We start from the raw sequence: 10,898 nt of genomic DNA, 5'->3' as shown, positions 1-10,898 counted from the left end.
TTTATTTTAATTGGGCTTTTCAAAAGTACCTAGGTATACCTAAAAAAAAAAAAAAAAAAAAAAAAAAAAAAAACGGGATCAAAAATTTGTCAAAAAACTAAGAACTCAGTTCGTTCGCCCAATAGAGTGATATAATTCTAAAACTATTCTAAAAATAATTCGAAATTCTCAACCATCCTGTATGAATCAAAAGCAAGAACTGGGGGAAGAAGCGAAGAAGGCGGGGTCGCCGCTCCGAGTACAAGGACTCAAAACTAAGAGAATATAAAGTAAAGAGTTAATTTCCTTCAAGTAAATGTGTTTGAGGCCTGAAGAGAAGATATCGGAAGCGACTTAGCATGACGAGATAAGCAAGTTTTTATCTCGGCGAAGAAAATGAATGGAAAACTTTGCGCTCACTTCGTTAAGAGGAGGAAATATGAAAGGAGATAAGAAAAGTGGAGGAGGAGGAGGAGGAGGAGAAGAACGAAGAGGAGGAGAAGGAGGAGGAGGAGGAGGAGGAGGAGAAGAACGAAGAGGAGGAGGAGGAGAAGGAGGAGGAGGAAGGAAAAAGAAGATACGTACCTACATAAGAGAAGAAGGAGGAAGAAGAGAAGATGAAGAAAGAGGAGGAGGAGGAAGAGGTAGAGGAGGAGGAAGAGGTAAAGGAGAAGCAAGGATAAAGAGGAGAAATAAAATGAGGAAAAAGAAGATGAAGAGGAGGAGGAGGAGGAGGAAGAGAAAGCGATAAAAGTGGGGAGGAGAGGGAGGGGTAAACTCAATGCCAGATGAACATTGGGGATAAGTTTGCGGTGAAGTTTTGCACAAGCGTTACTAGCGTAGCGGTGCAGTGGGTAGGGGTACTATAATACTCGTATGTAGTAGGTATACTCAATATGAGTATCATATACATAAGTACATACCTACATAATATATTTTTGTACATAAGTACATACCTATGTGAATGTATACCTATGTACCTATAGGCAATCTGTGGCTACATACTGAGGTATGTAATATGTAGATATGTCGAGTATAATATGTATGTATAGCTTCTGAAGTAATAATCGATGTCTCTTTCCCTCGAGAAAGCGATAAAAGTGGGGAGGAGAGGGAGGGGTAAACTCAATGCCAGATGAACATTGGGGATAAGTTTGCGGTGAAGTTTTGCACTAGCGTAGCGGTGCGGTAGGTAGGGGTACTATACTCGTAGGTAGTAGGTATACTCAATATGAGTATCATATACATAAGTACATACCTACACAATATATTTTTGTACTAGCGTTACTAGCGTAGCGGTGCGGTAGGTAGGGGTACTATACTCGTAGGTAGTAGGTATACTCAATATGAGTATCATATACATAAGTCCATACCTATTACATAATATATTTTTGTACATAATATGTGAATGTATACCTATGTACCTAGGCAATCTGTAGCTACATACTGAGGTATGTAATATGTAGATATGACGAGTATAATATGTGTAGCTTCTGAAGTAATAATCGATGTCTCTTTTCCTGCTTTCTTTCCTATAGCTCTCGTCTTCTCTTTTTCTCCCTCTCTCCCTCTTACTTTCTCTTTCATGTTGAGATAATATTGTCTTTCTTGTTTTCACTTCAATCAACATCATCAATCTAGGGCTAGGGAGAAGGACGGAAGGAGAGAAAGGGGAGGGAAAAACTTTCATTTTTACTTTGCTTATATAGAAAGGAAAGTAATGTAATCGGGTCAAAATTTCGATGGTCAGTTTTTAGTGCCAAAACACGTTTTGAGGTCCCTAGAGCCCAAATCCAAAGTTTCAGCCATTGGTCCGTGTGTCTGTCTGTGTGTCTGTCTGTCTGTCTGTCTGTAAACAAAAAGTTAAAGTTAGGGTAAAAGAACACTCAAATAAGCATCATTCAATAGGATAAGGAAAGTCGTGTGATGTTCACACCAGATTTTTATTTATCGTGGATTATATTTTGTGGTGTAGGGTGTAGCTGAAAGCCTCCTATCTTTGTGGTGCAGCTAAGAACCCATTATCTCTGTGGCTGTGATGCAGCTAAAAATCTGCTTTAACCTTTCTGGTATAGCAGCTGAAGGCCTGTTATAATCTTTTTGGTGAACCTCTATGTCTTTTATCTATATGTACTCCTTTACAAGCAGATTCAATGAATTATTTGTTCGAGTTCATTCTAACTGACGGTGACGGGTATACAATAGTTCTACATACTGGACTCTGCACATGTCTTTTATCTTTATGTATCTACTCTTCTGAAAGCAGATTCAATGAATTATTTGTTCGAGTTCATTCTCACTGACGGTGACGGGTATACAATAGTTCTACATACTGGACTCTGCACACAGCAATTTCGTTAAAAAAACCCCCCATTTCGAAGTAATTCTAGCTGACGGCAACAATGACGTAATTTTCCAACTTTTACTTTGATTTCAGAAGTTGACAGTTGGATACTCACGTGACCACTTCCTATAGCAACGGGTGACCATTATTGGGTAAGCTTTTTTTTCCAATAATTGGTGCCTACTACTCTCCTTTTTCAAAGACAAAATTAATGGCTTTTTTTCAACTAGGTATTATTATTTTTTTTTTTATTTTATTTTATCAGTTTTTTTTAAGGAAAAAAAGATCAATTTTGTTTGTTAGTTTTTTTGTTCTCGTTATTGTTTTTTTCCCCACTGTACTGTTTTCATAGCGCAGTTTTTTATCTGATTTTCTCATAGGCGTAAAAAAGGGGCTTGCAAAGTCGCAATTCACTTTTTTTTTTCACTTTCCTTTTTTCCTCGTTGCAAAATAAATTGCCAAATAAATCAAAGTAAACACGCATGTATCTGGCAACCACGCAGTGGTTTATTACGAAAAAATAAATAAATAAAAATAATAGCGGTAAAATAAAAACAATAAACATTGATAAATAATGTACCTACTAAACTCCGTGATGCATAGGTTTATATTATTTTTATCAAAATAACTAGGTTCTCTTTTAAGTTTAAAATGTAGAAAGTTATTTAAAAAGATAAATATTAATTTCTTCTGATTTATACCCCATTTATTTTCCTCGTTGCACTTTAACAAAATTAAAATATGGAACAAATACACAGCTGAAAATCATTTTTTAGGTAGGTAAATAAGTTGCTCAACTTTTTGATATGCTAACGAAAAATTCGTTCAGTATAATACCTAAACATTATTTTCCTTCTAAGCCAGGTACTCTAGGTGGGTACCTATCTATACCTGCTTCATTGAATTTAAATTTTTCAAAAGCAAAACTTCTTTGAGTAAACATTCCTTCCTCTCTAAACAAATTGCGCTAATTGCTTACACCGCACTCACCGCTCACTCCCAGTAAAGTCAAGTGTGAACAGTTTTTCCTATTTTTTTTATTTCCTACGTGTACTTTCCTTTTCTTTCCTTCGGGAAACAAAGGAATTTTTTATTGAGCCAGACATGGTGGAACGAGCCTAATATGAACCTCTTCCCTATCTTGTACCTATAAACCTCGCTTTTTTGCGTTTGAAAGAAATTGAAATGAAAATTGTTGGATTTTTGGAATGTTTAAAATTTTGAAAATTTAATTTTGGAGACCAATATTAATTTTTAGACTCTACACATAAAAGTCCTGCTTCAATTTCCTACGTTCTAATATTTAACGCCGGTTCCATATTGGACAGTGTTCCCCTCTTTTTATCGTTAATTTATTTTCCAGACGTTTTTTTTCTGAGTTTTAAGTTTTTTTTTTTTTTTTTTTTTTTTTTTTTTTTTTCCTTAAAGCGCTCTAACACATTCTTCTCGTTCTTCTCGTTTAATTATAAAAAAAACCTAAATTATAAAAAATAAAATAAAAAGTAGGTAAAGCAATTGAACTTTATATTATTAACATCTGTGTTTATGCTGCTAATAGAAGTGCGGAAATGGTACTGATTGGTGCAAATTAAAATTCCTTTGCTCACCCTTTTTCCCCATAAAAAAACATCGTGCTTATAGCATTTCACACATCACAAAATTATTGAAGTGATACCTACCTATTAGGAAAATGAAATACATAATGACCCTGCATTTGTATTATAATAAATAATAAGAGTAGGTATTTGTTGTGAAGTCAAAATTGTGCGAAGTGAGAAATGTTTTGACGTCACCAAAACTTATAAATTGTCACAATCTACCAGATATTTCTAGTCCAGTTAATTCCAGGTTTCTTCATCTAACTATTAGCCCAGTCAGTCAGTGCAAATCATGGTCTGACTAGCCCTGGGATTAATGATTCAAATTCACGTGTATCGTTAGACAAAGAGGGAGAGAGGTAGTGAATAGTGAATCGTTACCCAGGTTTTTCCCCCCTTTTCAACCCCCTCCCATTTGCCCCTTTTAAAAAAATCCCCATTTAGAATCTGGAAGATGAAATCCCGTTGAGAAAGATGAATGCAAAGGATGAAGAGATGATTTTAATGAGGCTTTCTCTCTCTCTCCCTCCTCACCCCTTCCCTCTCTCTTCTCATTTCATATAATAATAAGATGGAAAAGAGAAAAAATGTTAGAAGCTCGAGAGACATATTGTTCTTAGCTTTTTTTTTTGTCTTTGTTTTGACGAGATTTTCTTCGTCTTTTGTTGTTTTGAGTATTGTGCAGGACAACCCAGGCAAGTGGCTATAACCAGGGATGGCTTTGCCCGTACTTCGTTAGAGAAAAAATCCCGTGGCAGCAGCCACCTTCCTCTGGATCTGGAAGATGAGTGACTGAACGTTGTGTCATTCACGTTAACAACAACAACAACAACAACAACAACAACAACAACAACAACAACAGAGAAAAAATCGATCCCTTCTGTTGAAGATTCTTACTAATTGTATGCACAAATACAACGTCCTCGAATAACCTCATTACCGTAGTAATTGGCTAAAAGTCCAAAAATTTTGGTCACGTGTTTGGCAGAGCAGATAGCTGACCGAATGGCATTGTGCAGCTCCACCTACCTTTGACCTGGCCTATCCACAGTCTATCTACTGAGTAAAGAAGAAAAAAATAGAAACACTGGAGACAGGTAAAAGACAATTCATCGATTTTCCAGCAATTTCTACATCCAGGTCACTAATAGATAATAGGTATAGGTAGGTAGACTTTATGTATTACCTAGGTTCATATGTTGTATATTTACATTCCAAAATGTGACGTTATTTGGAATGCTACTGTAAAAAGTAATAATGAGTACCGTCTTTTGTTGTTTTGAGTATTGTGCAGGACAACCCAGGCAAGTGGCTATAACCAGGGATGGCTTTGCCCGTACTTCGTTAGAGAAAATATCCCGTGGCAGCAGCCACCTTCCTCTGGATCTGGAAGATGAGTGACTGAACGTTGTCATTCACGTTAACAACAACAGAGAAAAAAATCGATCCCTTCTGTTGAAGATTCGTACTATTTGTAAGCACAAATACAACGTCCTCGAATAACCTCATTACCTCATTAGTATTTGGCAGAGCAGATAGCTGACCCAATGGCATTGTGCAGCTCCACCTACCTTTGACCTGGCCTACCCACAGCCTATCTTCTAAGTAAAGAAGAAAAAATAGAAACACTGGAGACAGGTAAAAGTCATTTCATCGATTTTCCAGCAATTTCTACATCCAGGTCACTATATAGATTATAGATAATAGATATACATAGGTAGACTATAGGTATTACCTAGGTTCATATGTTGTATATTTACATTCCAAAATGTGACGTTATTTGGAATGCTACTGTGAAAAGTAATAATGAGTACCTACACAGTGCAGGATGGATTGGGCAAGCGCAAGGTCTAAGAAACCTCGTACTAGTGGTTACAATGGTACCGGTATTTATACTCAGTGGAGAAGCGAAGGGGTTCAAAGTTCTCCTAATAGGTCATAAAAAAGACTCCCCTAGAGGGAGAAAGCCCAGAACACGGGCAGTATTGCCATGTTGGACCGCTATGTCGAAACATGTTTAAAAAGAATCTCTTCTGATGTCAACTCTCGGTGTTTCCCATTATTTTCTTACCAGCATATTCCTCTATAATTAATTTACAGAGTAATGTGAAGACTGAAGATAGACAGCTATCCTGATTTCCAGTCAAATGTAAAATCCAAATTCTAAAGCAATATCAACCATGCTGACAAAATATACCGGAAACAATCCGTTCCCTCTCTGAACTCTGAACTGACAAGTTGACAAGCACTCTAAAGTTTAGAGCAGAATCTTCCTCGTCTAAAACTTTAGAGAGATAATGTGTAAAGTTTGTGTTGACTGAGAAGTAAATAAACAGCAATACCCTCTTATTGTGTACAATATACATCCTATTGTACTTATCTACCCATCCATCCATCTATCCAGGTATCTATCTCCAAGTAGGTAGGTACCTACATAATTGTATAGAGCAAAGTAAAATCCTTTACCACAAATGTTGGTCTTGCAAATGTCATCGCTGGGTTGTGTGACTACTATTGGGTCATTTTCTTATCTTCATCTGAAATTTCAACATCATAATCACATGGACAGGGAAAGTATAAAAAAGTACCCAAGTACATATGTACATATCTGAATGTTTGAAAATCGACTAAATAGTTTGAATTCACACAAAGTTTGGCAACCCCCATGGCTCGCTCCAACCCTACGCCACTGGTTATTACCATGGACACCGAAATCAACACAAACCCCCTCCCCCCTACCTCACCCTCCGGCACTCCTACTCACAACTTTCAAGTTTTCCACTTTTCAGTCCTTATTGCGATGGCGTTTCTTGTGCTTTAAGTGACAACTTGTCCCAAGTTTCGTAATCAATTAGTTTCACAGGAAAAGGTGAGTAAAATTTTCACCTTTTCTTTCTCCTGAAAATGAGAGAAAACATGTTCGTTTTACTCTTTAACAAGCTGACAGGCAACCTGTGGCTCTCGGATTTAAGAAATAATAGCGAAACAGTGTTCCCGGAACACACGTAGATATCTAGATAAAGGTATAGGTGTAGGTAGCTAGGTACATACTTATTTATGTACCTATCTACTATGTAGGTGAAACACTGAAGATAAAATACAGCAGTAAGTAATCAATAAGTACTTTGTGGTGTGATGTGTGATGGTCAAGACGCTCGCCTGGAAATCAGGCGGGCGTGGGTTCGATCCCATCATTCCCAGCTGATTTATATAATTTTATGTTCTTCATTGTGTCATTTTATTACTAGGAAGATAAGACTAAAAACTCTTGATATGGAAACAAATGAGGAGTGTTAATTTCAAAATGAATTATTATCAAGTGATCTCGGCTACCGGCTACCCTGTATATCAAAGTTAATTTCGGCTACCCTGTATCTCGAAGTTCCCACATTCCGTATGTCAGCCGCTGTCAGGTGTCGACAAGCCGGTGACACTACAACCTAGGGAATGGGGAAGTGTCAAACTTGAGCCGAGAGTAAATATTTAATGAATTCCTATACTGTCTGTCACCTGACAAGACTACCGGAACTACAGTTGTCAATTTGTCACGTCCCAAACATGTGTCACCCTTCTTCTTGTATCTTCGGATCTAGTGACCTATCTTCGAGACTGTGACCCTATTTTTTTTTCTTTTTACTTGTTTCGTTTGTTTGTTTTCGAACCTTTGATTTTTAATTGAATTCGTCTGCCACTTTGAGTCTCTTTTCTACTACTTTGTCGAATTCTAGCGAAAAAAAAGTTCTCTTCTATATAACCTTTAGAGCTCTCTTATTATTTGTTACCTATATCTATACTTATCTGAAAATGGTAAAAGCCACTTAGAAATCTTGGATAGACTGCTTAAAGGGGACAAAGGCTTTATTTCCTAAGGAGAATAAACAAAGTCCCTTCTATCCTCTATCAACAACATTAGAACGATAGCCTCTACAACTCTACATTTACATTAACTACCTTTACATTGGCTACGCCAACACAAAGTCTACTCCCTACAACTTGCATTCTGTCTGTGTCTCCAACAAGCGTAAGGAAATGCATCAACAAAGAGAATATGCGGGTAGTAAAATGCAGAGAGGAGGAAATGTCTGCAACAAATACACAAACCCTATACACAACCATCAACCATCCTCTAATTAATAGGTCCTTAGTCTCCTTAGGTAGGACACACACGGGTAGTCATTCCTTTAGAGATGAGTTCTCCTAGAATAAACTGGTTATTAACGTACAACAAAAAAAAAAAAAAAAAAAAAAAAAAAAAAAAAACGGGATCAAAAATTTGTCAAAAAACTAAGAACTCAGTTCGTTCGCCCAATAGAGTGATATAATTCTAAAACTATTCTAAAAATAATTCGAAATTCTCAACCATCCTGTATGAATCAAAAGCAAGAACTGGGGGAAGAAGCGAAGAAGGCGGGGTCGCCGCTCCGAGTACAAGGACTCAAAACTAAGAGAATATAAAGTAAAGAGTTAATTTCCTTCAAGTAAATGTGTTTGAGGCCTGAAGAGAAGATATCGGAAGCGACTTAGCATGACGAGATAAGCAAGTTTTTATCTCGGCGAAGAAAATGAATGGAAAACTTTGCGCTCACTTCGTTAAGAGGAGGAAATGTGAAAGGAGATAAGAAAAGTGGAAGAGGAGGAGGAGGAGGAGGAGAAGAAGAACGAAGAGGAGAAGGAGGAGGAGAAGGAGGAGGAGAAAGAGGAGGAGAAAGAGGAGGAGGAGGAGAAGGAGGAGGAGGAAGGAAAAAGAAGATACGTACATAAGACAATGAGGAGGAAGAAAGAGGAGGAGGAGGAGGAAGAGGTAGAGGAGAAGCAAGGATAAAGAGGAGAAATACGAAAATGAGGAAAAAGAAGATGAACGTAAGGAAATGCATCAACAAAGAGAATATGCGGGTAGTAAAATGCAGAGAGGAGGAAATGTCTGCAACAAATACACAAACCCTATACCCTATACACAACCATCAACCATCCTCTAATTAATAGGTCCTTAGTCTCCTTAGGTAGGACACACACGGGTAGTCATTCCTTTAGAGATGAGTTCTCCTAGAATAAACTGGTTATTAACGTACATACGACGAATGCAGAAGTGCAAACAAACTGAAGAGTCTGAAGACAATCCAAAATTCATATTACGAAATTTTGTTGTGAACGCAGTCCATCCTGTGGCTCTGCTGGATTTTTGGAAGGTCCAAATCTATCGCTCCAATCCATGAATCAATTAGATTCGAGATTTACAGAAATGAACTTTTTGTTGTGTGGCGAATCCCTAGACCAAATCGTTTTTGGAAACAACGATAATCGTGGCTTACGAGCTGAACATAAATGTCGTATGTGAAGTAAAACTCATCTGTTATCATTGTTATCAATTACCTACATCTCGTGTGCAAACAGCCTTAAATACTACAATAATAATTATTTTGTCCTCTACTATCTAAAAAGACGTTCTCCCTAGGTTATGTATTATTGTACAAGTAGGTACTACAAGTTATAAATCAGGCTCTAAGAGTCCTATCCCAGTAAGCAAAGAAAGAATTTTATTCTATTTTACCAGACCAGGTATGTATATATTATTCTATTCCAGATACCTACATATTCTATTTTTTATTCCATTTTATTCTACCATAACCACACAGAGGGACTCTTAATATTACTTTGCATGCAAAGTAAATAACAATACCTACATGACATGTGGCTTTGCAGTTGTAGAAAATATGTAGAGTGCAGAGTATTCTGATGGTGCTTATATTATTGTGTTGAATTTTTCTTCATTTGTTTCATACCACCATGCTAAGCATCAAAGAAGTCCATTTCAAAATGTTTTCCTCTGTTATATTACGTCCTGTTCGTGCATGAATTGCAAAGTATGATGTTCTTTTTGCATAAGCTTCCTGGTTCTTCATTTACGTGTCAAGATTTTCTCATCACCCTGTAGATTTTTTTATTGTAACATCGCTGACAATCTGTGCATAACAATGACATCATAAAAATCTCTCAAATGTCCCTTCTCTTCCTCTTTTTCCTTTTCCATCATCTCCTTTCCTGTTTTAACCCCCTCCTCAAAAAACTCCCTCTACCCACCCTGGGGTGGGTAGGTAGGTAGGTATGTCATAAAGAAAACTGTCTCGGTGTTAACAGCATTTTGCAATATGTTTCCTATTAATTCATGTTTTTTCCTCTCTATAGGTTATAGGTACTTTCCTTTCTCTTTTATACACTTTTCTTATTTTAAAATTTAACGGACCGAAAATAAGATGGAAATGATGCCGAGAATATCTTTTTCGCTTCTTTTTATGAATGACAAACATCAGACATTTTACATTTAACTTCAATTTCGTTTCTTGTTGAAAGCGAAAATGGCACCTCAGGAAATTTAGTACATCACTCAGAACTCAGATAAACAGGGTGTAAGGCAAAATTTGCTGAGCAGTTTTTTTCATCATCTTTTATTTGTTAAAAACTGAGCTGTTCAAAAACTTCTCTAAAATAAAAATAATGACATTTGATCTTGATCTTGATTTTTTTTTTTTTTTATCAATAATAAATTATTTTGATTTGTTCTTCTGATTTCAGAGAGTGACATGAGTCTGAGAGGTATCTCACTCATCTCAATATCAACATGTCTCTGTTTCGTTCTCATCCGTGCTAAGAAAGGTAAGAAACTAACTCTCAAAGGCATAAAATAATTCATACCTATCAAAGAAACATCAATTTTCAATGATTTGATCAACTTTTCATTGTGTTATCTATCAACTGTTTTCTGTTAAATTGAAAATTGAATTGAAAAGAAATAGAATAGAATAGAATTCAAAAGTTTTGTGACAAAAGTTTGAATAATTCGATATTTTGCTGAATGAGAAAAAAAAGATGACTCATGAAAACGACCTTTAGGTTCAATTTATTTTTATCTTTTTGTTTCGTCCAATGTCATAAATATTATGTTGGATACCTACGAAAAATACCTACATTGGGAATTTTCA

At 36.4% G+C, this 10,898-nt stretch overlaps 1 long non-coding RNA gene across 1 annotated transcript; it reads left to right on the top strand.

Annotated features, from left to right (window-relative positions):
* Positions 1-2,405: 2,405 nt before the first annotated feature.
* On the top strand, positions 2,406-10,567 carry LOC113471260. Its single transcript, XR_003394026.1, has 2 exons — positions 2,406-2,475; positions 10,492-10,567. It is a non-coding gene; the product is annotated as an uncharacterized LOC113471260 (long non-coding RNA).
* The last annotated feature ends 331 nt before the right edge of the window (positions 10,568-10,898 follow it).

Source organism: Diaphorina citri, unplaced genomic scaffold (assembly GCF_000475195.1).
Source record: "Diaphorina citri unplaced genomic scaffold, Diaci psyllid genome assembly version 1.1 scaffold2206, whole genome shotgun sequence".
NCBI lineage: Eukaryota > Metazoa > Arthropoda > Insecta > Hemiptera > Psyllidae > Diaphorina > Diaphorina citri.
The sequence above is the reverse complement of the archived record's forward strand: the minus strand, read 5'-3'. Positions and strand labels throughout refer to the sequence as shown.